This window comes from Colobus angolensis, unplaced genomic scaffold (genome assembly GCF_000951035.1).
Source record: "Colobus angolensis palliatus isolate OR3802 unplaced genomic scaffold, Cang.pa_1.0 Scaffold29, whole genome shotgun sequence".
Taxonomy (NCBI): domain Eukaryota; kingdom Metazoa; phylum Chordata; class Mammalia; order Primates; family Cercopithecidae; genus Colobus; species Colobus angolensis.
The window spans coordinates 2287154-2311184 of record NW_012116154.1 but is presented as its reverse complement, the minus strand read 5'-3'; the positions used below and the strand labels follow the sequence as shown (position 1 = coordinate 2311184).

Sequence of the window (24031 nt, the reverse complement as noted above, 5' to 3'; positions counted from 1 at the left end):
GGCCTTTTCATAGACTATGATGGATACTTTCCCCAAGATAGCCTTGGCAGCCTTGGGAAGAGACAGGGATTTACAATGGCGGGCAACTGGCCATCGTGAAGGTCCGGCCGGAAAACCCTGCCTCACAACCTCACCTCCCATGCCCCAGGCAGCCCTGCAGTGGGGCTCCCTAAGCCCAGGCTCCAGCTCAGCCGCACCTCACCTGGCTGCCCCATGAGGCTTTAATCACGGGCTGTCCACACATGACCTCAACATTTCTCCTCCCAACCTCCTCCTGCTTCCTCATGTTCTAGCTCAGTCTCCTCCATGCTAGAACCGGCCTCCCCCTGCCTCATGGGCCACACCCAATCCCCACGTTCGTCCTGTTTCGCCTCCTGGAAATTTCTGGCATCCATCCCTCCATTTCCAGCCCCCCCACCATGCAGCCATTCTAAGCCACTCCTTGCCTCCCTGCCTGTGCTCAGGTCATCTCCATCCCCTTGCCAGGACTCAGCTGAAGATGGGTGAGAGCCTGTAAGGTTCCTCGCACACACAGTACATACACGGGGGCACCACAAGTGTCTACGTGTGTCTTCTCCTCAACACTCTGCAGCTCCATGAAGACGACTGTGCCTAACTCATCCCAGCGTCTAGTCCAGGCCTGGCGTATCGCCGGTACTAATAAGTGTTTGCGGGCTGAGTGGAAGCGTGGGCCTGCGGCACACATCCCTCCTTCCGGTTGGGAAAGTCAGCCCAAGGCTCAGGCCTAACGGGTTCCACGACTGGGCTGGAGGGTGGGCTGGGGCAAGGCACTGGGCCCACACTTTGAGGGGTGAGCACAGTCTTCTCCACACTGTGGTCCTGCGGCCTTCCCATCCAGCCTCAACCACCATCAAGGCACACATAAGAAATGGACAGAAGACATCCCATTTGGAGATCACACTCAAGGGATGCCTTGCTTCTGGTTCTCCTCCCTAGAGGGTCCTTCAGAAATACACCACGTCTCCCGGCACACAACTCCAATCCTTCCAACTTCCATGTGCAGCCGCCATCTTCCTGCTGCCAAATCTCCCCAAAGCTCCCTGTGGTCAACCACACAAAGTTCAAAAACCTCTGGCTGGATTTTAAGAGTTCCAAAATTTGTCCCACCAACTTTCCAGCATGTTCCTCCCACTGCGCGGCACTCCCCACTGCTCCAGAAGAGGTGGGTCTCGGTGTCTGCTTGCAGTGCTGTCTCCCCTCATGTGGTGGCCAGTGGCCCTCCCCAAACTGTCCAGTGCACGCCAGTCTACTCAGTCTGGCCCAGCTCCGTGGTCCACCTGGTCCTCTGGCCCCAGGACCCTGCTTGTATCTGAATGCCCACAGTATTTACATTCTGTGCTACAAAGAAGAAGAGGTCGTTATATCTTTTGTAGTTACTGTTACAGGTGTCACTTGTGTCTGTCTTCTAAGTGATAGCAGCAGCCACAAGGGCCAGGCAATGAGATTCTGGCCACCCACATTCGAGTCTCAGCCCTGCTTTCACTTAGCTATACAACCCTGGGCATGGAATTGGACCTTATCTTTAAGTGAAGGGGCTGAAAAACATGATTTCCAAGTTCCTCCCTGACTCTGACATTGTCTGATAGAAGCTTCCAAGATCCATCAGCCTCTCCACAGGGGCTGGCAGGCCCCAGAGTGCAACATCCCAAGGTTACCGACAGGGCGGATGAACAGACCCTGGTCAATAAGCAATGGATTATTCCTATCGAACTTTGGCTTTGCGCCCTCTGTGCCTCGGTTCTTCCATAGGCAGCCTTTTTAGGCTTAACTTTAAAAAATTACGATTATTAATCTTCATTTTCCTCTGGCACAGAGGAAGGTGACTGCTGCCTTAAGGGCAACCATCTGGAACCCACAGCTTCCCCAGGGAGAAACTCAGCAGCCTCAGACTTTTTTGGGAGGAATTCTCACAATTTTTTTTTTTTTTTTTTTTTTTTTACAGCCTTATCTTTTGTTGTTTCCTACCAGGTAGAGGCTAATAGATTAGGGAGGCAGCAATCTGTCAGTCCATGATGGTGGGTGAGTCCGGTAACTAACTCCCTAGAGACTTCATCACTTTCCAGGATAAAAGAGGTGTCTTCTCATTGTGGAAGTCAAGAGATTTGTGCATTTCCCATTTTACTCTCATGTAACATATCCCGAGTCATCCTAAAACAGCTGAGATCTGTAAGAGACAGTGAGGCCTTTCTTTCAGGCCTAGAGCACAAACCAGTGGAGCGACTTCATCTATGGACAATGAAATATACAAGTGATCGAATTTCATTGATTTAAGACGAAATCCAAGCATCACTTGTGTGAAATGCCCGCCTTTTCGGCACCTGACTTCTGAAAAGGGCTGCTGCAGGAGAGTCATGATCCCTCCCCGCATCCCAGGAACCTGCGGCTATATTCCCTTACATGTCAGCAGGGGCTTGGCGGATGTGATCAACGAAGGATCCTGAGATGGGGATGTTATCCTGGACTACCTGGGTGGGCCCGCAAATTCACAAGGGAAGGCGGGAGGCACTTTCTTCCTAAGCGAAAGAACAGGAGGCAGGGGCCAAGGAATGCAGGCAGCCTTGAGAAGCTGGAAATTGCAAGAAAATGGATTCTCCCCGAGAGCCCCCGGAAGAAACACAGCCCGGCCAACACCGGGATTTGACACTTCTGACCTCCAGAACTGGAAAAGAATCAAGTGGTGTGGCTTTAAGCCACTCGGTTTGTGGTCATTTGTTACAGCAACAATAGGAAATGAATGCAGCTGCCATTTGGATTTTATGGTGTGGTATTCAAGACTGATATTTTTAAAAATATTCAGTTCATTAAAGGCTGGGCGCGGTGGCTCACACCTGTAATCCCAGCACTTTGGGAGGCCAAGGTGGGCGGATCACGAGGTCAGGAAATTGAGACTAATCTGGATAACACGGTGAAACCCCATCTCTACTAAAAATACAAAAACTTAGCTGGGACTAGCCTATAGTCCCAGCTACTGGGGAGGCTGAGGCAGGAGAATCGCTTGAACCTGGGAGGTGGAGGTTGCAGTGAACTGAGATTGCACCACTGCACTCCAGCCTGGGTGACAGAGCAAGACTCCGTCTCAAAAAAAAAAAAAAAAGAAAAAAAATCAATTCACTTCTAGCTGGTATTATGTATCAGGCACCAGCGAGGCAAATTCAAACAGCTGAGGTTCCAGCCTTGCAAGCCTGTCTAATGTTACAGACGGGTAGAGAGGTTTGAGCTGCTGCTTTAAGTGTAAGAAGGACCTCATCACGGTAAGAAGGCAGCAAACGGTTCAAAGAACATTGAAACAGGTATGAGCAGAGGCAGGGAGGTCAGAAGGCCCCACGAGTGTTTGGGAGACCTCCCGGCTGTCCTATGTGTGTGCCCCAGGCACTGTGGTGAGGCCCAGGTGTGGCTGCAGGGGTGCTATGCAGGAGTCTGTACTCAGTTTGCAAAGTGCCTTGTGTCTTGCCAGGACTGACCCTTACTCTGAGCCATCCCAGTCTTGCAATATTACAGGTGACCCCATGTGATTTGTTTGCTGGGACAAAGCCAGCCAAGGGAAGGAGACTGCTGGGGGCCACTGTGGTGGTCCAGCACAGGGGGGATGTGCAAAGTGCAGGCTACACCAGCAATCTGTGCGAATGGGGCAGAGGAGACAGACGGAAGAGGTGTTGGAAGGATGGCTGGCAGGAGTGGCAGGTGTGCGAGCGATGTGGATGAGGGAGGGGATTAAGAATAACTCTGAGGTCCCCGCTAGGGTAGCTAAGCACCCCATCACTGGAGTGGGGGAGGAAAGGAAGGCCGGTTTGGTGCAGGAAGCTGATGAGCTCCAGAGTGGACACAACGTGTGGGTTGCTTGTGCTTGAGGAGCACCAGGTGACAAGGCCCACGAAGCAGGTGGGTGCTGGGACCCTGCGCTGAGGCCTGCGGCCTGGGCAGGAGACATGGATCTGGGAGTTGGGTAAAGTCAGGGGAGCACGTGAGAGTGTGGAGCATGAAAAGACAAAGCTGGCTGGGCGCGGTGGCTCATGCCTGTAATCCCAGCACTTTCGGAGGCCAAGGCGGGTGCATCCCTTGAGGTCAGGAGTTCAAGACCAGCCTAGCCAACATGGCAAAACACCGTCTCTACTGAAAATACAAAAATTAGGCGGGTGTGGTGGCATGCACCTGTAATGCCAGCTACTTGGGAGGCTGAGGGGTGAGAATCGCTTGAACTCAGGAGATAGAAGTTGCAGTGGGCTGAGATCACACCACTGCACTCCTGCCTAGGCAAACAGAGTAAGACTCCATCTCAAAAACAAACAAACAAAAAACATGTCAAACCAAGGCCTGGCGACCAGGAAAGACATTTAGAAGCCTTGTTGAGACAGGAGGTCCAATGAGAAGGTGGAGAAAAAATTGCTGGGGAAGAGGGCAGGAAAAGCCCAGGAGAGGCTGGTCCCAAAGACATCAAAGAATGGGGGTTGAGGGAAAGGGGTAGAGAGTTTTCCAGAACAGTGGGAGACAGGGCAGGTGGTCTCAGCCACAGCGAGGTCTGCAGTGACCTTGGCCTCCTGGACCCTTTCCTGGGAGAAGGAGTTTGGGGCCACAGCCTGAGGAGTACAGGAGTTAAAAGAACAGAGTTCATCCCTCTCTCTCCTTTCTGTTTTTTACTCTTCTCCTTCTGGAACTTTCCAAACACACATGAAAATAGAGAAGATAGTAAACGAACTCTATGTCCCATCAGCTGGCTTCCACAGTGATCAGAATGTCGCCAATTAGTTTTTTACACACCTGGGTTTTTTCCCCAATCCCAGTGTTATGATGCTAAAAGCCACTATTGTCATATGTAAGAGCAACATAATATTTCCTAGATTTTCTTGTATTTTGAGGGGGATAAGAAATTGCTTTGTAGTAAACACACCTCCACCCTCAGAGTGTTCCTGACAAACTGTGCAAACAAACTGGTGGGATCAGCTCAGGCTGAGCATGTGAGCTGGGGAGGAAAGAGTGTGCCGGGTGCCACATGGCCATCAGGCGTCAGGCAGTCAAGCAGGCAGGGTCCGTAGCCAGCTCCGTTGCTGCATGGGACACGGGGGCTGGCTGGTCCACTGCAGGCACCTTTGAGGAGCCTTCAGGTGGGAGCCCTGGAGGTCTTTCCTTCCGTTAGCACTCCCAGCTTCCAGAGCACAAGGACGGTCCCATCTCAGACGGGATGGGAGCCATACTCATTAACCGGGGGCCTCACACAGCCACGCAGGCTCCAGGCTTCAGCATCTTGTCTGTAAAACCACACAGCTGTTCCAAAAGATCTCCGAAGGCCAGAAAGAACACGGCTCCCAGTTTTTCCAACAGCTTCTAGATTTCCAGGAACCTGTGATTATCTGAAATTCTACCACCTGCAATCATCAGACACGATCTGTCTGACACTTGGCAGCAAGACCCATTTCTGCCCTCTGCTCCAACTCATGCCATTCCCTAGCCATTTACAAGGCTAGTCCAGGAGCCGTCCGCTCCCCATACACGGAGTCTCACTCCATTTAATGCCTGCAGTCATGAGAATCATTGCATTTTCTTTTATAAGCCAGGAAGTGGAAGGCTTATAGCTATAGTTTCTTGTGTCTGTTCTTTAAATGGTGACAGAAGCTAGTACCAGGAATCAAGTACCTGTTGCCACCTGCTTACTGAGCCCTGGTGTTTCCAACTCTTTTCATTACTGTCTTTTTTGCTGTCCTCCTCAGTAATTACTCCCCCAGAGGACCAGGCTAGAGTTTTGCTGGAGAAAAATGACAGTGTTAATACATCTTATCTGACGGCCTCAAATTTCTTAATTAAAAAAATAAAAAGGACCAAAGATTGCTTTTATATATTCTCAGTTAAATAGTATTCTCATCACACAGTAGGATCTTAATCCATCTTTATGGAATGAATGAATAAATGATTCTTTATTCAAGTGGGCTCTATTTATTATTATTATTATTATTATTATTTTGAGACAGATTCTTGCTGTGTCACCCCGGCTGGAGTGCAGTGGCATGATCTTGGCTCACTGCAACCTTCACCTCCTGGGTTAAAGTGATTCTCATGCCTCAGCCTCTTCAGTAGCTGGGATTACAGGTGTGCACCACCACACATGGCTAATTTTTTTTTTTTAGACGGAGTCTCACTCTGTCGCCCAGGCTGGAGTGCAGTAGTGCAATCTCGGCTCACTGCAACCTCCACCTCCAAGGTTCAAGCAATTTTCCTGCCTCAGAATCCCAAGTAGCTGGGACTATAGGCGTGTGCCACCACATTCAGCTAATTTTTAGTATTTTTAGTAGAGACGGGGTTTCACCATGTTAGCCAGGATGGTCTCAATCTCCTGACCTCATGATCTGCCTGCCTCAGCCTCCTAAAGTGCTGGGATTACAGGCGTGAGCCATGCACCTGGCCAATTTTTGTATTTTTAGTAGAGATGGAGTTTCACCATATTGGGCAGGCTGGTCTCGAACTCCTGGCCTCAAGTGATCTGCCTACCTCAGCTTCCCAAAGTGCTGGGATTTACAGGCATGAGCCAACACGCCTGGCAAAAGCAGACTCTATTTTTAAAAATAGCCAGAACTACTTATTCTCTCCCTAAATCTCTCCTTTACAACTCTCTTAGTGTAAGTGGAATCTGCTTATGTGTTTACCTTTCTTCAAAAAGGCATCTACAGACCTCTTAGCTGTGACTCAGGCTAACTTTTCAAAGTCCCTTTTACAGCAGCACCAGCAGGTGGTACCTACCTAGAGTATTTCCATGATAGGACATCTCGTTTCTTTAATAAATCAGCCTGTTCTGTTGGTGGAAAGCTCCAGTGAATAATATATATATGTCTTCTTAAAACATTTTTATATATTATTTTTCATTTTATTATTTCAAGACAGGGTCTCACTCTGTTGGCCAGGCTGGAGTGCAGTGGTGCAATCACAACTCATTGTAGCCTCGACCTCCTGGACTCAAGCGATCCTCCCGTCTCAGCCTTCCAAGTAGCTGGGACTACAGACACTTGCCACCACGCCTGGCTCAAAATATATTTTTTCTAAATGATGAACGGAACCTTGCCTCCCTGTAACTTCTGCTTGTAGGATCCAGTTTTGCCTTCTGGAGCGGCACAGAACAAGCTGACCTTGTCAGCTGCACGAGAGCCCATGTAACTGGCAGGAACTCGCCTGTCCTTTTCTGTTGGATTCACATTACATGCAATCTCTCACCAGTTCTCTGCTGCTGGGATTCCTTACCAAGTATCCACAATTTGATAACATCTTTCACATCAATCACATTTGCTCAGGTCAAATACATGGCATGTTTATTCAGGGGAATTTGTGAAGGCTGGCACACGATAGGCATTCAATAAATTTTAGGTACCATATTATAAATGAGGAAAAAGAAGTCAAACAAAAAGCCCACTTGGAAATACTGTCTCCTTATCCATGAGGAATTTTTCTTTTTTCTTTTTTTTTTTGAGATGGAGTCTTGCTCTGTTGCTCAGGCTGGAGTGCAGTGGTGCCATCTCGGCTCACTGCAACCTCTGCCTTCCAGGTTCAAGAAATTCTCCTGCCTCAGCCTCCCGAGTAGCTAGAATTACAGGCGTGTGACACCACACCTGGCTAATTTTTGTATTTTTAGTAGAGACGGGGCTTCACCATGTTGGCCAGGGTGGTCTCAAATTCCTGACCTCAAGTGATCCGCCCGCCTCGGCCTCCCAAGTGCTGGGATTACAGGCATGAGCCATTGTGCCTGGCCCCACGAGGGGTGTTTTTAATAAATATTTGCGCTCATATGAATAATACTAAGACTTGCTAAAATGTACCCAATGACCATTTCCTCCCAGCTTATCTTTCTATTGATGCTACTGCAAAGGGCAGGTCCCATCCACAAATAAGGATAAGACAGCAGCAAAGGGATTGGATCCAAACATTGCACTTCCAGCACTTTAGGACAAAGGGCTTTCTCTCTTCTTTGTTTCACCTGTGCAGGGCCCAGCATGAGATCAAAAATAGAATTCAAAAGGTAAGCCCACATGAGAACAGTGAAATTATAGGGGTCCTGGGCTATACAAAAATGTGGGTTGTTGACAGTCTGTACAAGGTCTGGAGGAAGAATGAGTCCTGTTTTCAAGACTGGATGCTTTGATTTTCTGACTGCACTTTGAAAATCTTGTTTTGAGAGTGAGAGGAACTGGGAAGCAAAAGTATATGAGAAACTTCATCTTTCTAGATGGTCAATCCAGAATGACCCCCCCACAACACACACACACGGAAGACTTTGGTTTTCTGTTCTTTTTAACCCAGTGTTACATGTATCGTATGCACACATCACTAATGTCACAAAGTTCAGGCTCTTGCTTGGTAACCTTAACTTACTTTCTCCTTCTTTGCAAGCTTAAAAAGATGCTAAGTTTTTTAGCCTCTGAAAGGAGCATCCCAGGTACTCATCACCTGGGTAAACACACAGGCTTGGCAGGGAATTCTCACCAGGCACGTTCATGAGACACAGAGTGTGTAAACAGAGATCTGAAATTCTACCACCTGCAATCATTGAGGTGGCTTGGGCAAACTAGAATCCGTAGCCCTCTCTGCAACAGAGTCCTGTTGTTAATATTCAGAGCAACTGCTTCCCAGCGAGACACCCACATAAACAAGGAGGATAGGAACTAGCAAACACCTGAAAATATCTTCACCATTGACTGATGGGACTGGCTGTTATTTTACATGAAGGAGCTCACATCCACACGCACAGCCCTCAGCCTCCAGAACCTTCCACCACCTCCCCCGCCAGGGTCTCCTCAAAGTGATTTAAAAAGTCAGTGAAGTTGGCAAATTTTCTTAATCACACTCTCTGGAAGACCAGCCCTGGATGTGTCACCGCCCAATCTATGCTGTCTCGATCCCTCTTAACCACTGGGCAATGACAGCAGCACATCACTGAGGAAAATAGTCACCAGCAGGGGGCAGTCCAACACCAGTGTGGCAGGAAATACCGGCTGAGGATTCATCACTTCCAGCTCCCAACCAGGAGGGAGGTTACATGAGACCAACTCTGACACAACGAGGAGATCTACCTTCCTGTCTCTCCACTTTGCCCAGCAGGAACAATCATCATTCTTTCAAGGAGAAAAATCTCAAAATTCCCTTCTTCCATTAAAAGTGTAGTTTTTATTAAGTGGTAGAGTTACGGAATCGTGGAGTTTAAAGTCCCCAATCAATCAAACGGGCAGGCGGACACGCAGAGCACTGGAAAAACACAACTGAGGCTTTCATTTCGTCTTTTCCATGGTTCTACCCTTCTTGTGGTGGGGAGGGAGGACCATATATTTTGGCTAATAACTGACACTGAAACTGAATCAGTGCTTCTGGCTAGGCTAGTAGCCTAGTGCCAACCCTTACCAATCAAATTCTAGAGAATATGTAACATAAGCGCTAATATTAATTTTTCTTTTCTTTTCATTTATTTATTTTCTTTGAGACAGGGTATCTCTCTGTTGCCCAGGCTGGAGTGCAGTGGTGCCATTTTGGTTCACTGCAACCACCGCCCCCCAGGTTCAAGTGATTCTCCTGCCTCAGCCTCCCAAGTAGCTGGGATCACAGGTGCCCACCACCACGCCTAGCTAATTTTTTGTATTCTTAGTAGAGATGAGATTTCACCATGTTGGCCAGGCTGGTCTTGAACTCCTGACCTCGAGTGATCCACTCACTTCGGCCTCCCAAAGTGTTGGGATTACAGGTGTGAGCCACCACACCCGCCCATGATATTGATTTTTCCAGAAGCATGAAAAGCCTCCTTCTACAATATGGTACATACCCTATTTCCATCACATTCACTCCCTGTCACGCTGATGAGATTTTTCTCAGTCGTTAGTAAGAGTGACCACATTGGTGTTACACTTAATCACTCAGCCCATCACCTTCTACAACCAGGGTCAAACACAGCAGAGGATGAGGGACGCAGACGCAATTCCAGACTCGGTTTTAAATGCTGGGGATAAAAGGCAAAACGAAACCAAACAAAACAAAAGTTCTGCCTTTCAAGGACAAGGATGGTTGTGAGGATGGCAATGCGACATGAAGAAAGCAAGTGAGCTTTGCCAGACACGTTAAGACACCACAAAGCGGGGAGAAGTGAAAATCGGCCGGTTACCTCTCTCTGAATCCGGGAAGGCGTGAGGGAACAGAGCAGAAACAACACGTTAGCATTCACACGGCTTCCCGCAAATAACACAGCCCCGTTAAAAGCGAGTCTGAGCACTGACAGCTCATCTCATTTCCCAACTCTGCAGCGATTAATAGGCTTTCCGTGCTTATTTTAGGTCAACTGTACCGCCCAGAAGTGTGTATTTTGAGCCACATTACGATGAAGCCAAGAGACGCCAGCTGAATTTACAGAGGCAACATATCAACCGGGGGAGGTAATCAAGCTTAAAATATCACAGTCAAATACAGGAAACTGTTTGCAGTAAACACTGGCAGAGGACGTGTCTTCATTTTCCAGCTCCACCTGCTCCCAGTACAAAACATACAGAAACAACGGCATGGACACAACCTTACCTGTTTTACCGACACTCCGGACACTCTATTAACAGAGCTACATCACTGGAATCCAGGCACTTTTCCTGAGATGCATCCTTACAGGGCAACAGGGAGGGAGGGGGGCAGCACAGAAGGTCAAGGGCAGGGGTGGGAAGTGGGAGAGACAGGAGATGACAGCTCAAAGGGGGAGAGATCAGAGATGTGTCAGCAAAGAGAGGAATGGAACGGAGAGAGGAGCAGAGTGCAAGTCTGGTTGGGGCCACACTCTTGGAGTTCCCTCCCCGAGCTGCCCAGAGCTGCCCGGGACCCTAATGAAGTCACTTAACCCCCTGACCCATAGGGCTCACACCATTCCTTTCTGGCCTTGTCACAGCCAATTTGCATGCACCGTATACAGAGCAACTGGACCAAAGAGGCAGGGAGTACTGGATAGATAATGAGGAGGAAAGGAAGAAACCCAATGTTCACAGAAACCCATTCTCTCGGGCACTCTATGGCCAGGGTCATGGGGCGGCCAGCAGGACCCTGCAGGGTTGGAGCTAAAATCATGGCATGAAATGCCAAGCGCACCAGACAGTGAACCACAAAGTCATTAAGTGGAAAGGAAGAGCTGCTCACCCTGAGGCGGAACAATGACCATGGCACACTAGTAAGTGGGGCAAAAACAAAGCCAAGTTGTAGATGCAGGTCTTATAAAAACAACAAAATGTTTGCATGTGTATTTTTATATATACACAGTGAAAAACTTGGAATATAACACCCAAACTGTCAACTGTAATATGGAAAGGGGATTATAGAGGATTTTACTTTATCTCTTTGAAAATTACACAATACACACATTTGACTTCTGTGACAAAATATGCAAATCTACCTCAGTACTGAAGGGAAGCCATTGTGGTCAGCATGCCCCAGGCCAGCTAAAAGGACTAACATTAATGATTACAATAACACCAGCCAACAGTTACCCTTTATTGAGCTCTGTTTGGCCCCTAACAGTAACTGAACAAGGTCAATATTACTGTTCTGACAGATGAGGAAACAGGTCACATAGCTACTACATGGGGAAGAGAGTTTGACGGTAAGCTGCAGGACTCAAATTCTAGTCTTAGATGCACCCATGATGGGTACTCCGTATTTCTACACAGTCCTGCAGAGCCCCCTAATGGTTTGTCTCCTAAATGGCAAACACAGTCCCTATGCACAGGTATTCACGGTAGGGCCAAAGGGTTTGGCCAAGAACCTAGGGTTTCAGAGGAACAGGGAACATTTCTCTCTTTTGGTGAACTTTTGTAGGGAAAGAGGTGGCTAAAAATTTCTAGGAGGGTCTTTGGGCTGAAGAGGCAGACACAGCTGTGCTCAAACCCAGATGGGTAGCCACATTCCTTCAAGTACACTGCCTACCTTTATTTACTCAACATAGATTTCCAGGGCCCCACTGTGTGCCAGGCACACTGTGTTACACGGTAACCCCTGTGAAACCTGTTTCCTCATCACTGAAGAGGGGATAAGGACACCTGCTCATGCTCATAATGCTCAGGGGCACTATAAGCATGAAGTTAAACGGGATGATGTGTGCACGGGAGTGCCGGGCGTGCAACAAAGCTGCAATAATCTGCAATGTTAACAGCTACTATCACTGCGTCATCCAACAGCTTCACCTCTTTGGCTGGGTTGTACTGGGCAGCATTTGAGATGGACTATCTCCCACGGAAGGACAGTGACCTGGGGGAGCGGCAGGGGCCCTCTGCTCAGGTTTGCTGGACCCCAGCTGATATACGATGCTGGAGAGTCACCTCTTGGCTGAGTTCCCTCTGTGCTACTCGGTTCCACCTATGAAAGCCATGATTGGGTAGCAATTTACAAGATCAGCAAAGGACCCAGAGACCTGGATGCTGGTCCCAGTCTGAATCCACAGCTGGGTAACATTATGCAAGTTACACAACCTCCCTAATTCTTGGGTTCCTAAACTCAGAATGGATGTGCTAGGAACTTCTTAGTGCTCAGATTTTTATCAGAAAAGGATTTGTTAGTGCTTTGACTTGCTTTTAATTATACCAAATGTTTTCGGTTTCTTATTCTTAATAAAAAGCCCATCCGTAGTATGTGACAAAAACTTTAAAAACCTAACAATCTGAGAATATAACCTGTTTCTTTTGTGTATAATTATTATTGTAGCCTTGGATATTTTAAATCAGATCCATTGCTAGTGATTCACTTAAAAACATACCATCGAGATGTAGCTACTGTGTTTTTCCCTGAAGGCGGACTTGGAAAAAACGATACTGCAAACTTTTGACACAGTTAATTCATTTGGGGTTAATAAACGCTGCTTGATTTAAGTCTCAAAGTGAAAATCAGCCATAAATAGAGACCGCAGAGTGATCTTTGAAATGTCATTCAAAAACCCAGAAGAGTCACAGACAGTGCCAGCAGCTGCACCAGTTCAGCACCTTGCAAATGTGCTGGGAAGAAAACATCAGTTCAAAGCTGGGCTTGCAAATGTGCTGGGAAGAAAACATCAGTTCAAAGCTGGGCTTGCAAATGTGCTGGGAAGAAAACATCAGTTCAAAGCTGGGCTTCTGCACAAGACAAGCCCGGCCGAGAGTGGAGAAGGCTAAATTCAGTGCCAGGCATAAGCTTACTCCCTTCTCGCTGTACAAGATGCCAGTGGGAAGAATTAAACCCCAAGATTAATTCCACATGAGCCGCACACCCCCAGGCTGCCTGATCAGCATGCTCTCCGCGGTTGTTCCTTGGGAAAATAAATGCAGGAGTAATTGGCAATGTTTTCATTAATATAAGCCTGAAATAACAGAAGTACTTGGCATGTGTACTGGAATCCAAATGAAAAGAAAATTCCTCAAAAAAAAAAAACAAACAAAAAAACCCAGCACACCAGAACGACAACGTCTATTCCAGTTTTTTGGAAGAGGACGCCGTCTCCTGTTCCCTGGCACGGCCACCTACTTCCCATGCCGCGCACGACTGTCCACTTCTCACAAACTGAGCACGCGAGGCAAGGACTTGCCAATAGACTTCTCACTCCATTTTTGCCGAAGTCTCTGTTGCATCCTTCTTTTTGATGCTTGTCTTTCATCACTGGTCATCTCTCGAGCATTTTGAGCACACATCTCACCATTATCCACAGGACAATGAAGTAAATGCTGCAAAACTTTACGTCATGAAAATTCTTGCACCAGCTCCTGAGTCTGACAGTTTATTTTTTCCCTCCAGCTTCAGGTGTGTGTGTGTGTGCGTGTGTGTGTGTGTGTGTGTGTGTGTGATTTGTTAGCTGTCTGTCCTTGGTCAGGGCCCTTAGCCTCTTCGTTTTTCAGTTTCTTCATCTGTAAAATGGGAATCATAGAGGCCCTCAGGTCCTGAGAGTGCCAAAAGATTCCATTATTTAATCCATATAAAGCTCCTACAGGGTGTCGGCTTGAGTATGGCCTTACAGTGCAGGCCAGGCCAACCACTATGTGAGAGAGGGAAGGGGATGAGAGAGGGAAGGGGAGCTCCACCAGGAGAAAGGAAAGGTTCCTGACCTGTTTTGGATCAAGGCACCTTTGCATCCGATGAAAACACTCCAAAAAAAAAAAAAAAGTGCACAGACTCACAATTTCATACACAATTTTGGAGGGGTGCAGAGCTGGAACAGTTCAGTGATTCTTGAAACTCAATCCCAGGCCCCTTTAGAATCTACATGCCGCAGGTTAAAGGCCTCTGAACTGAAATGAATACTGAATTTATGCAAATTTATCATCTGATTTCTGGCTGATATTCAGAGAATTCATCTCAGGGAAAGGTTCTGTCCTTCCCAGGATCAACTGGTGACACAAACAGCTGCCTCTGACCAAGCGTGCCTTCCTTTCCAAAGCAAGCTCCCTCCCACCTCACTGTCCTGCCCAGCAACACCACGATGGGAAAGTTAGAATTCCAGCACCTAAGAGTGTAAAGCTAGGATTTAAAGTGGTTAAGGTTATTGAAATTCAAGGCACATTCTTCTAAACAAAGGACTTTCTCATGCCATTGGAGGGAAGACACAATAGTTACCAGTTCGCTTACTAATGAGGGGGAAAAGGATATTTAAAAGCAACCAGGAAATGAGTATTTTTAAAAGTCCATCTTTGAAGACTTTAAGCAAGAATTAACGAGCTTCAGCTTTCATCTGTGCTATATCACAGATTAAAAAAAAACAAATGCAAAAATCTTGCATCTCTGAATATCTGAGAGAAAGAAGAATACACACACAACTTATATTTAGTTGTTAAGTGAGAGAATAATTTATGCCATGTTCCAGTTTCAACTTTAAAGTTTAGGATATAATGAAAGGATAACGTTACATAAATTCTACCTGAACTGTGAAACCATGGGTTAGCTTCCTTTCTGAAAGTCAAGATGGTAAAACAAAAATAAAAAATCCTAGGTCAGGCACGGTGGCTCATACTTGTAATCCTAGCACTTTGGGAGGCTGAGGCAGGTGAATCACTTGAGGCCAGGAGTTCAAGACCAGCCTGACAACATAACAAAACCCCTAAAAATACAAAAATTAGCCGGGCATGGTGGCACACACCTGTAGTCCCAGTTACTCAGGAGGCTGAGATATGAGAATCACTTGAACCTGGGAGGTAGAGGTTACACTGAGCTGAGACTGTGCCTCTGCACTCCTGCCTGGGCGACAGAGCAAGACTGTCTCAAAAAGACAAAACAAAACACCTTGACACCAGAAGGCTTCTATCCGATAAAGCACAGGAACGCATAAGGATTTAGAACTGATTCAGAGCAGGGAAAATCACAGCACAGTGGTTTCCATGCCAGAACGCCATCAAGGTACAAACTCCTGGCAAGGTGCAGACAAGACTCCTACTTAAAAACCTGGTGAGCACCCAGCCACGTGGAGGACCTCTTGTGGATATGGCATATTCTTAAATCACTTTTTGAATTTTCAGCGGGATTTCTTTGTGCAGTTCAAAGGACTACTAGGGTAGATAACATGAAAAGCCAATACATATGGCCTTCATTTGAATTTTGTTTGTGGTTTTGGCTTGTTTTTTTTTTTTTAGAGATGAGATCTTGCTCTGCTGCCCAGGCAGGAGTGCAGTAGCATGATCATAGCTTACTGCATCCTCAAACTACTGGGCTCAAGCAATGCTCTGGCCTCAACCTCTCAAGCAGCGAGGGCTATAGGTGTTTGCCATCACACCCGGCAAATTTTTTATTTTTTGCATAAATGAGGCTTCACTATGTTGCAAAGGCTGGTCTCAAACTTTTGGGCTCAAGCAATCCACCCACCTCAGCTTCTCAAAGTGTTGGGATTACAGGCATGAGCCACTATGCCCAGGCCTGAATTTTGTTAACTTCCATCTAGATACATGTATTTCTGGTATAATGTAAACTCAATAATATCTAAAGAAAAGCAGACACCAACCCTAGGAAGGCTGATTACCACTAACCAAGTAACAGTAGTGGCTCCTGACTATGATGGCTTCTGTCTCACCAGGGCTCCGTTCGTGGTGCGCACTGTCACCAAGCCACACAACAGCCCTGCAGGGGGATGCATCACGGCTCTCAGTTTACAGATGAGGAATCGAAGGGTCAGACAGTTTAAGTTGACTTGCTCCAAAGCCCACAGCTAGCAGGTGGTGGATCTGCAAACAGAATGCAGGCCTGCTGGCTGGGCTCTTCTCTGCCGTGTAGCTCTGGGGCACCTAGCACCTGAGCCTGGCTCCCTCCCAATGAATTGGCTCTGCTCAGGACCCTCCCCTCACTGGAAGTAGCCTCTGCTCGGCCTTTCTCTCTCTGTCCCCACTGGACTTTTGGTTCCATCACTGCTGGAGCTGGTGACGGTAATTAAGTGCTGTGTTTGGTTTAAATTACCTTCCTATCATCCTCTGCTCAGTTGCCACTTATTCCATGACTCTCCTGCTTACAATTCCCCCCACAAACTCCCTGCCTCCAGCCACACTGGGACCATTTTGCTCTGAAACATACAAGCCTGCCCCTGCCTGACAGCCTCTGGGCTTGCTGTTCCGCTGCTTGGTCTGCTTTTCCCCCAGGTCCTCCCCTCATCATCCTGATCATCACTGCCTCCAAAAGAACCCTGAGGATCGCCCAGTCATTGTCAACACTCACAGCCATCTGAAACTACCCTGTGTCCCTCTCTCCACCAAAAATGTAAAGCTCATGGAGCAAGAACCTTTCTGCCTGTTCACTTACCACTGTCAAGCACATAGTAGGCAATCAGTCAGTATTTTTGAATATGTGAATAACTAAGTAGGGGAAACAGAGAACTCCCTTCTTCCTGATCATGTTGGTAAGAAGCTAAGGGAATGATGCCACAAACAGTAGGGAGGCGGCTGGATTCCTTTTTTTCCTGCTATTGCTCATTGCAGACAGCACTTTTAAAATGACTTTTTGGTTCACATCCTGTTTTCATGTCAGCTGAAACAATGTTAATAAAACATGTATTTCATCTGAACAGGCAGGAGGCAAGCTCTGAGAAGATTATTAATCTCTCATGACTCTATTTAAAAGCAAAGCGAATCTATACTCTGATCATCTCCAGCAGAAACAACAACGATGTTGCCAGAGCTCCTAACTAGATTCCTTCTTTGGAACATTTGTCTCAATGAGAAATAGCTCCTCTGCTCCTGAAGAAGTCAATATATCAATTTCCCTTGTATATTGATTTCTATCAAGATTTATCCCCAGATAATTTTCTTTATATTTGTGCTCTAAGAGAAATAAACCTCTGCTTATCATTTCGGGAAAAGACCCAAGACAACACATTCCCATACGTGCTGAGGCAGTGATGGACTCAAAAGCTGCCCTTTGGGGCGCCCACAAAGTATTCCTCCCGCCCCTCAGAGGTACTAGAGTATAATGGCAGGAGTTAACTTCTTGATATAGTTTGAAAGAATATGTACCCTTCCTGTTTACTAAAGTTACTTTTTTTTCTTGAGACAGAGTCTCGCTCTGCCGCCCAGGCTGGAGTGCAGTGGCACCATCTCAACTCATTGCAACCTCTGCCTCCCAGGATCAAGCAATTCTCCTGCCTCAGCCTCCCGAGTAGCTGCGATGACTTGGCGCCACCACACCCAGCTAAGTTTTGTATTTTTTTTTTTTGCAAGTCTTTTCATTTTTATTATTCAAAAAAGTTTCATTTTTTTATTTAGCTTTCTGACTCTGTGCTTGTGCCTTCAACACTTTCACAATGATTTTCTGCTCCTCGATAAGGAAAGGACGCTTGATCCTGTCACGAACACATTTAGCACACATGGAACCACCATAGGCCCTGCTGACATGTTTCTTTGTTTTGGACAATCTCATAAGAACTTTAGGTCTTACAGCACGAACCCCTCGAAGTCTGCCTGGGCCCACACCACATGCAGATTTTGGTGCTTTCCCAACCTTCTTGGTATAAAGGTAAACAATTCTATTACCAGGGGTTCGGGACAGCCTAGTTTTGTTAGAGGCTGTATTGTAGGAAGCCTACGTCGGTATGTCAAACGCTGGACCATTCTGAGTGCCTGCAGACAACGTCCCCGGAAGAGCTAAGTTTTGTATTTTTAGTAGAGACGAGGTTTCGCCATGTTGCCCAGCCTGGTCTCAAGCTCCTCACCTCAGATGATTTGCCTGCCTCAGCGCCCCAGAGTGCTGGGATTACAGGCATGCGCCACCGTGCCCTGCTATTCAGGTTACTTTTTATAGGCAGTTTGTCTCTTTGTTTCAGCATCTTTTTTTTTCCTTTTTCATTGAATATGATGAAGAATCTTTAAAAAACAAAAACCACAATGCCACTGCTGTAACATCCTGCTTTGTTTTTGTTAAGACACGGAGTCTTAGATGTTGTCCTGACTGGACACAAACTCCTTGGCTCAAGTGATTTGCCCACCTCAGGCTCCAGAGTAGCTGGACTACAGGTGGGTACCACTATGCCCAGCTTTGTAATACCCTATTATTATTATTTGAGTTTGGCTTCCTGTTATTGTCCATATTTGACAACTAAAATAAGTATGTCATATTAAAAAAGAAAGAGGCTCAAAGCCCCTGACCTTCTGCAGGAAGTCTCTTTGGGGGCTAATGTTCAACACAACACACAGCTGGGCAAAGATGACTGAACCATCTTACTTCCAAGTGATGAAATCCCTATTTGAATTGTCATTAAGGGTTCTATGTAGGTCCTTCAGATCAGAGATCAGCAAATTATGATCCCCCCCAAATCTCCCACTGTTTTGTGAATAAAGAGTATTGGACCACAGCCACACTCATTCACGTATGCAGAGGCTACAGCTCCTTTTGTGCCACAATTGCAGAGGTGAGTAGTTGCAACAGAGACCACACGGCTCCAAAAGCCTCAAATATTTAGTATGTGGCCAGTGCCTGGGAGTTCGAGACCAGTGTGGACAACATAGCGAGACCTCATCTCTACAAAAAGTTTTTAAAAAAATAGCCAGGTGTGGTGGTGCCTGCCTGTGAGTCTCAGCTACTCAGGAGGCTGAGGCAAGAGGACTGTTTGAGTCCAGGAGGTCAAGGCTGTAGTGAGCTGTGGTCACACCACTTGCACTCCAGTCTGGGTGACCGAGTGAGACCCTGTCTCAAGAAAATAATAACAATAAAAAAATCTGGCCTTTTACAGAAAAAATTTGCCAACCCCTGCTCTAGAGGACAATCTGTTTCCAGGGTGCAACATATGATATGGACAGCACTGGCTAAATACTTCGTGGAGCCCAGTGCAAAACGAAAATGCAAGCCTCCCTGTCAGAAAACAGTGAACATTTTCAAAATGTTAACAGCAAAGTGTAAACCAATCGAGGGACCCTGCGACTGGCTGAGATGGTAGAATAATTCTTGTTACAGGTGACAAACTCCAGGGCTGGCTAGAAACTTTTCCACCAAGATGCAGGAGTAAGAGCACTGGATGCAGGAGTAAGAGCGTTTACAACTTGCAAATGCTTTAGAACCAAACAACCTTTTGCTCAACTGAAATCTTACACGGATGCCCAACATATGAAGCAGCAGCCATGCGGACGTCTGCCCCAGCCATTTTATTTCTAAAAGGTCACTAGCAGGCGATAGCTCTTACAGTGTTTTAAGGGGGAGGGCGAAGAAAAACAAAACACACCAGAATCCTCGAAAACAGCATTTTCAGGTAACCTGGCAAACAGATGCATGCCCTGATATGACAGAATCAGGCCAACTTGGCCCCACTGTCAACTGTGCCCTCGGCTGCTGCTTGTCCTCTATCATAATTATTTCAACTGCTATAATTTATTCATCCCCAGACAAGCTTACATGTTATAAGGTACCCAGTCCAGGCTTCTCGATTGAAATGGCTGCCAGATCCAGTCACTCCTGCCCTTTCCCATCTGCTCAGAATACTGACTGCAGAAGGAATATTTTCTATGCATATATATATATTGCAAAACCAAACCAAAGTTACCTCAAAACTCAAGTTCTCTGACAAACACGTCATAAGCTTTCAATTCAAGTTCACAATTCTGCAGCTGGAAGAAGGGGGCAGAGAATCCTATTAGAAACTCCGTATTTAGTTCCACTTTACACCTATAAGGAAATGGCTTCTCTAGCTCTCAAAATGCTCAGTGAATTTCCTGCGAAGTTACTAAGAAAGTTACTTTCTTTTAATTGAAATACATACGGAACAAATTTTATATTTATGAGAGAATATCAACTGTCGGAACTACAGAGGACACTGCATGTGAAGAAACTTCAAATGTAAATATGGGGCCGGGCGCAGTGGCTCATGCCTGTAATCCCAACACTGAGGCGGGTGGATCACTTGAGGTCAAGAGTTCAAAACCAGCCTGGCCAACATAGTGAAACCCCGTCTCTACTAAAAATACAAAAAATTAGTGGGGTGTGGTGGTGCGTGCCTGTAATCCCACCTATTTGGGAGACTGAGGCAGGGGAATCGCTTGAACCTGGGAGGCGGGGATTGTGGTAAGCCGAGATTGTGCCACTGCACTCCAGCCTGGGTGACAGAGCAAAACTCTGTCTCAAAAAAAAAAAAAAAAAAGTAATTATGAATGGATTCTTATAAATTGGGAACAAAGGTAGAATAATTCCGTATAAATTAAGGCTTAAACCTGTCTCCTCTTCTTAGTCTGATTCTTTATTTTCACGCCAGAACAAAGAAAAATGCTCAAAGGTCTCATAACTAGTTGAGAAGGCCAGAAAGGGTATTGAAGGGTGAAAACATCTTGGAAAAATGGCCAAATACACAAGCCTGCACTGGATGGAAACGTCTGCTCATCTACACTGGAGAACCAAAGAAAAGTCAAAGTCTTCCTCTTTTTTTTTTTTTCTGAGACAGAGTGTGTTTCTCTGTCGCCTAGGCTGGAGGGCAGTGGTGCGATCTCAGCTCACTGCAACCTCCACCTCCCAGGTTCAAGAGATTCTCGTGCCTCAGCCTCCCTAGTAGCCGGAATTACAGGCATGCACCACCATGCCCGGGTAATTTTTGTATTTTCAGTAGAGACAAGGTTTTGCCATGTTGCCCAGGCTGGTCTTAAACTCCTAGCCTCAAGTGATCCTTTGGGGACAGTCGGACTCCTAAAGTGCTGGGATTACAGGCATGAGCCACCATGTCTGGCCCAAATCAAGGTCTTGACACAACATAAATGTAAACAGAGTTGTTCCACGGCTTAATAACTTTGCCCTCGAACAGTCATTACTTCTATTAGCATGTATTTTCTACAGACATAAACAACGCATCAAAGAAATCAGGTGTGGTCCTAGATCACACCCCTTGCTGCGTCTTGTACAGTCAACTCGGCGAGTTCAACCTCCACGTTTCTCCCATCTGCCTGCTTCTCTTCATGCCCTCTGCCACGTCACTGATCTCTCCCGGACCAGGGCTGGTCAACTGGTCCCTCGGTTTCCACTCCTGTTCCCAATATCCATTCCCTGAGATATTTTTGTAGGAAATAAACTAGATTATGGCATTCCCCTGGTTAACCCTCTTCACAGGCACCTCATGGCAAACCTTTAACCACTGCCCAGAAGCCCTAATGGATCCTGTCCCCATCCACCTCTTCCAGCACAAACCACTGGCTTCCTCTTCATCCTTGTGCATGTTGAGTGCTCCACCTACTCAGTGCTTTCCTTTTTTTTTCTACGATGGCGTTTCGCTCGTTGCCCAGGCTGGAGTGCAATGGCATGATCTCGGCTCACTGCAACCTCCGCCTCCTGGGTTCAAGTGATTCTCCTACCTCAGCCTCCCGAGTAGCTGGGATTACAGGCATGCACCACCAAGTCCGGCTAATTTTTTTGGTATTTTTGGTACAGACGGGGTTCACCATATTGGTCAGGATGGTTTTGAACTCCTAACCTCAGGTGATCCACCTGCCTCGACCTCCCAAAGTGCTGGGATTACAGGCATGAGCCACCATGCCCAGCCGTTCCTCAGTGCTTTCTATTCACTCCCCATGTGGCTGGCTTCTCAGCCTTCGAGCCCAGCTCAAATGTCGCCTCCTAGGATGGGCTGCCTCCTGACGGCCCCTTTCCCCTCTGAGCTACTCTGCTGCATCATGTTGTTGATGGTCTTCAAGGCACTCGGCATAACCTATATCATCTTGCTTCCTGAGTTGTTTTTCCAGCTTATCTCCTGCCTCTTTGAACAGGGACCTTGTCTGTCTCAGTCCTTCATGCTGCCTCACAAGGTGCCTGACACACGGATGCTCCTTATCTGCCGAACAGCATATTAACCATTAGACTGTAAACATTAAGCACGTGGATGGTCAAAATTAAACCCTAAAAGTAGACAATGAAGTATTTTAATCTACATTCATTCATCTGCCCATTCAACAACTGGGTTATTTATGGAGGGCATCCTATACTAGGTACTATGTTAGGGCCCAAGGAATTCAAAAGTCTAAGAACTTCTCAAATATGTCATATTCTGTGTTCAACATAGGCCCTTTAAAAAGACAAGTTACACTACTACTTAGTAGGTTTTTCTGTGATCCTAGAGATTTGTGGAAAAATCTGAAAACCTAGATAAGAGGTTATGTGCCATCAGTTTACTCCCCAAAACCCATGAAATGTATATGGAGAGTAAATAGGGACACACAGTTAAGTCATCTCTTAACACTCGGGAGACTGGCCAGACATAAAGCTTTGCTCAGCCAGTGGTACAGAATGAAATTCATTTTCCTAGGCCTGGCGTGGTGGCTCATGCCTGCAATCCCAGTACTTTGGGAGGCCAAGATGGATGGATAATCTAATGCCAGGAGCTCGAGACCAGCCTGGCCAACATGGCGAAACCCTGTCTTTACTAAAAATACAAAAAAATTAGCGTAGTGGCGGGCACCTGTAATCCCAGCTACTTGGGAGGCTGAGGCAGGAGAATCGCTTGAACCTGGGAGGCAGAGGTTGCAGTAAGCCAAGATTATGCCACTGCACTCCAGCCTGGGTGATAAAAGTGAAACTCTGTCTGAAAAAAAAAAAAAAAAAAAAAAAAAAAGAAATTCATTTCCTAGAGGGGTTGTCAAGAGGAAAGCTGTAGAAGTGAGACAAGGAGGCTGCATGACTGATAGTTTTTGTAACAAACTGGAATTACTCCATTCAAATCAATAATGCCAATGTTTGAACCCTTTAGAACTCAGCTCTGCTCCTCCTTGCAGCTGCAGGCTCCTCTGAGAGGTATCCATGGATCAAAGTAAGCAAGTTCAAGATGACCGACTTTAGTGCCCAGTGGCCCACTGGTCTGATTAATATTTCCACCCTTGGAGTGCAGATGATCTGAGCCCCCTTGTTGTTTGCACCTACTGCCATGCGCTCAGATGACCTCCAGGGCAGCAGCAGTATCTTCTTGTCTCACCTCGGTGCCATCCACACTGCTTCCCAGGGATGCTCCAGTGCAGAGGACCTGCAATGGGCCCCACACCAGCATAGTGTGAGCTCCAAGAAAGGAAGAAGCCACCTGTTGTATTTATTATACCACTTAATATTATACCAGCACCAATGCCCAGCAAGCACATGGCAGGTGTCCAATAAATACCTATTAAATAGATTATCCCCATTGCAGAAAAACTAGAACTAAAATTCGTGGCAGCTGTTACAAAAGTGGGTTTCTCACATCTGCAAAATGAGAATGATAAAATCAGGCCAGGATTACAGGCTCACGCCTGTGATCCCAGCACTGTGGGAGAACCGAGGCAGGTGGATCACCTGAGGTCAGCAGTTCGAGACCAGCCTGGCCAACACGGTGAAATCCCGTCTCTACTAAAAAAACAGAAATTAGCCGGGTGTGGTGGTGTGCACTTGTAGTCCCAGCTACTCAGGAGGCTGAGGGAGGAGAATCAACTGAACCCGGGAGGTGGAGGTTGCAGTGAGATGAGATCGTGCCACTGCACTACAGCCTGGGCGACAGAGAGGGACTCTGTCTCAAAAAAAAAAAAGAAAAAGAAAAAGGAAACAAAAAGGAAAGTAGGGTTCTTACGGAGCTACACACCATGACACCTTTTTTGATGATACTGGCTGA

The 24031-nt window shown here is 46.7% G+C and overlaps 1 protein-coding gene across 6 annotated transcripts in view; it reads right to left on the bottom strand.

Moving 5' to 3' along the window:
- APBB2 (amyloid beta (A4) precursor protein-binding, family B, member 2) overlaps window positions 1-24031 on the bottom strand; it is a 433566-nt gene that overhangs the window by 20435 nt on the left and 389100 nt on the right. The window contains exon 2 of one of the 6 annotated variants that reach the window (XM_011949063.1): window positions 10142-10147. The exons of the other annotated variants lie outside the window; for them this stretch is intronic. The gene's annotated coding sequence lies outside the window, so the exon portion shown is untranslated. The remainder of the gene's footprint in view (window positions 1-10141; window positions 10148-24031) is intronic. 6 annotated transcript variants of the gene reach the window in all.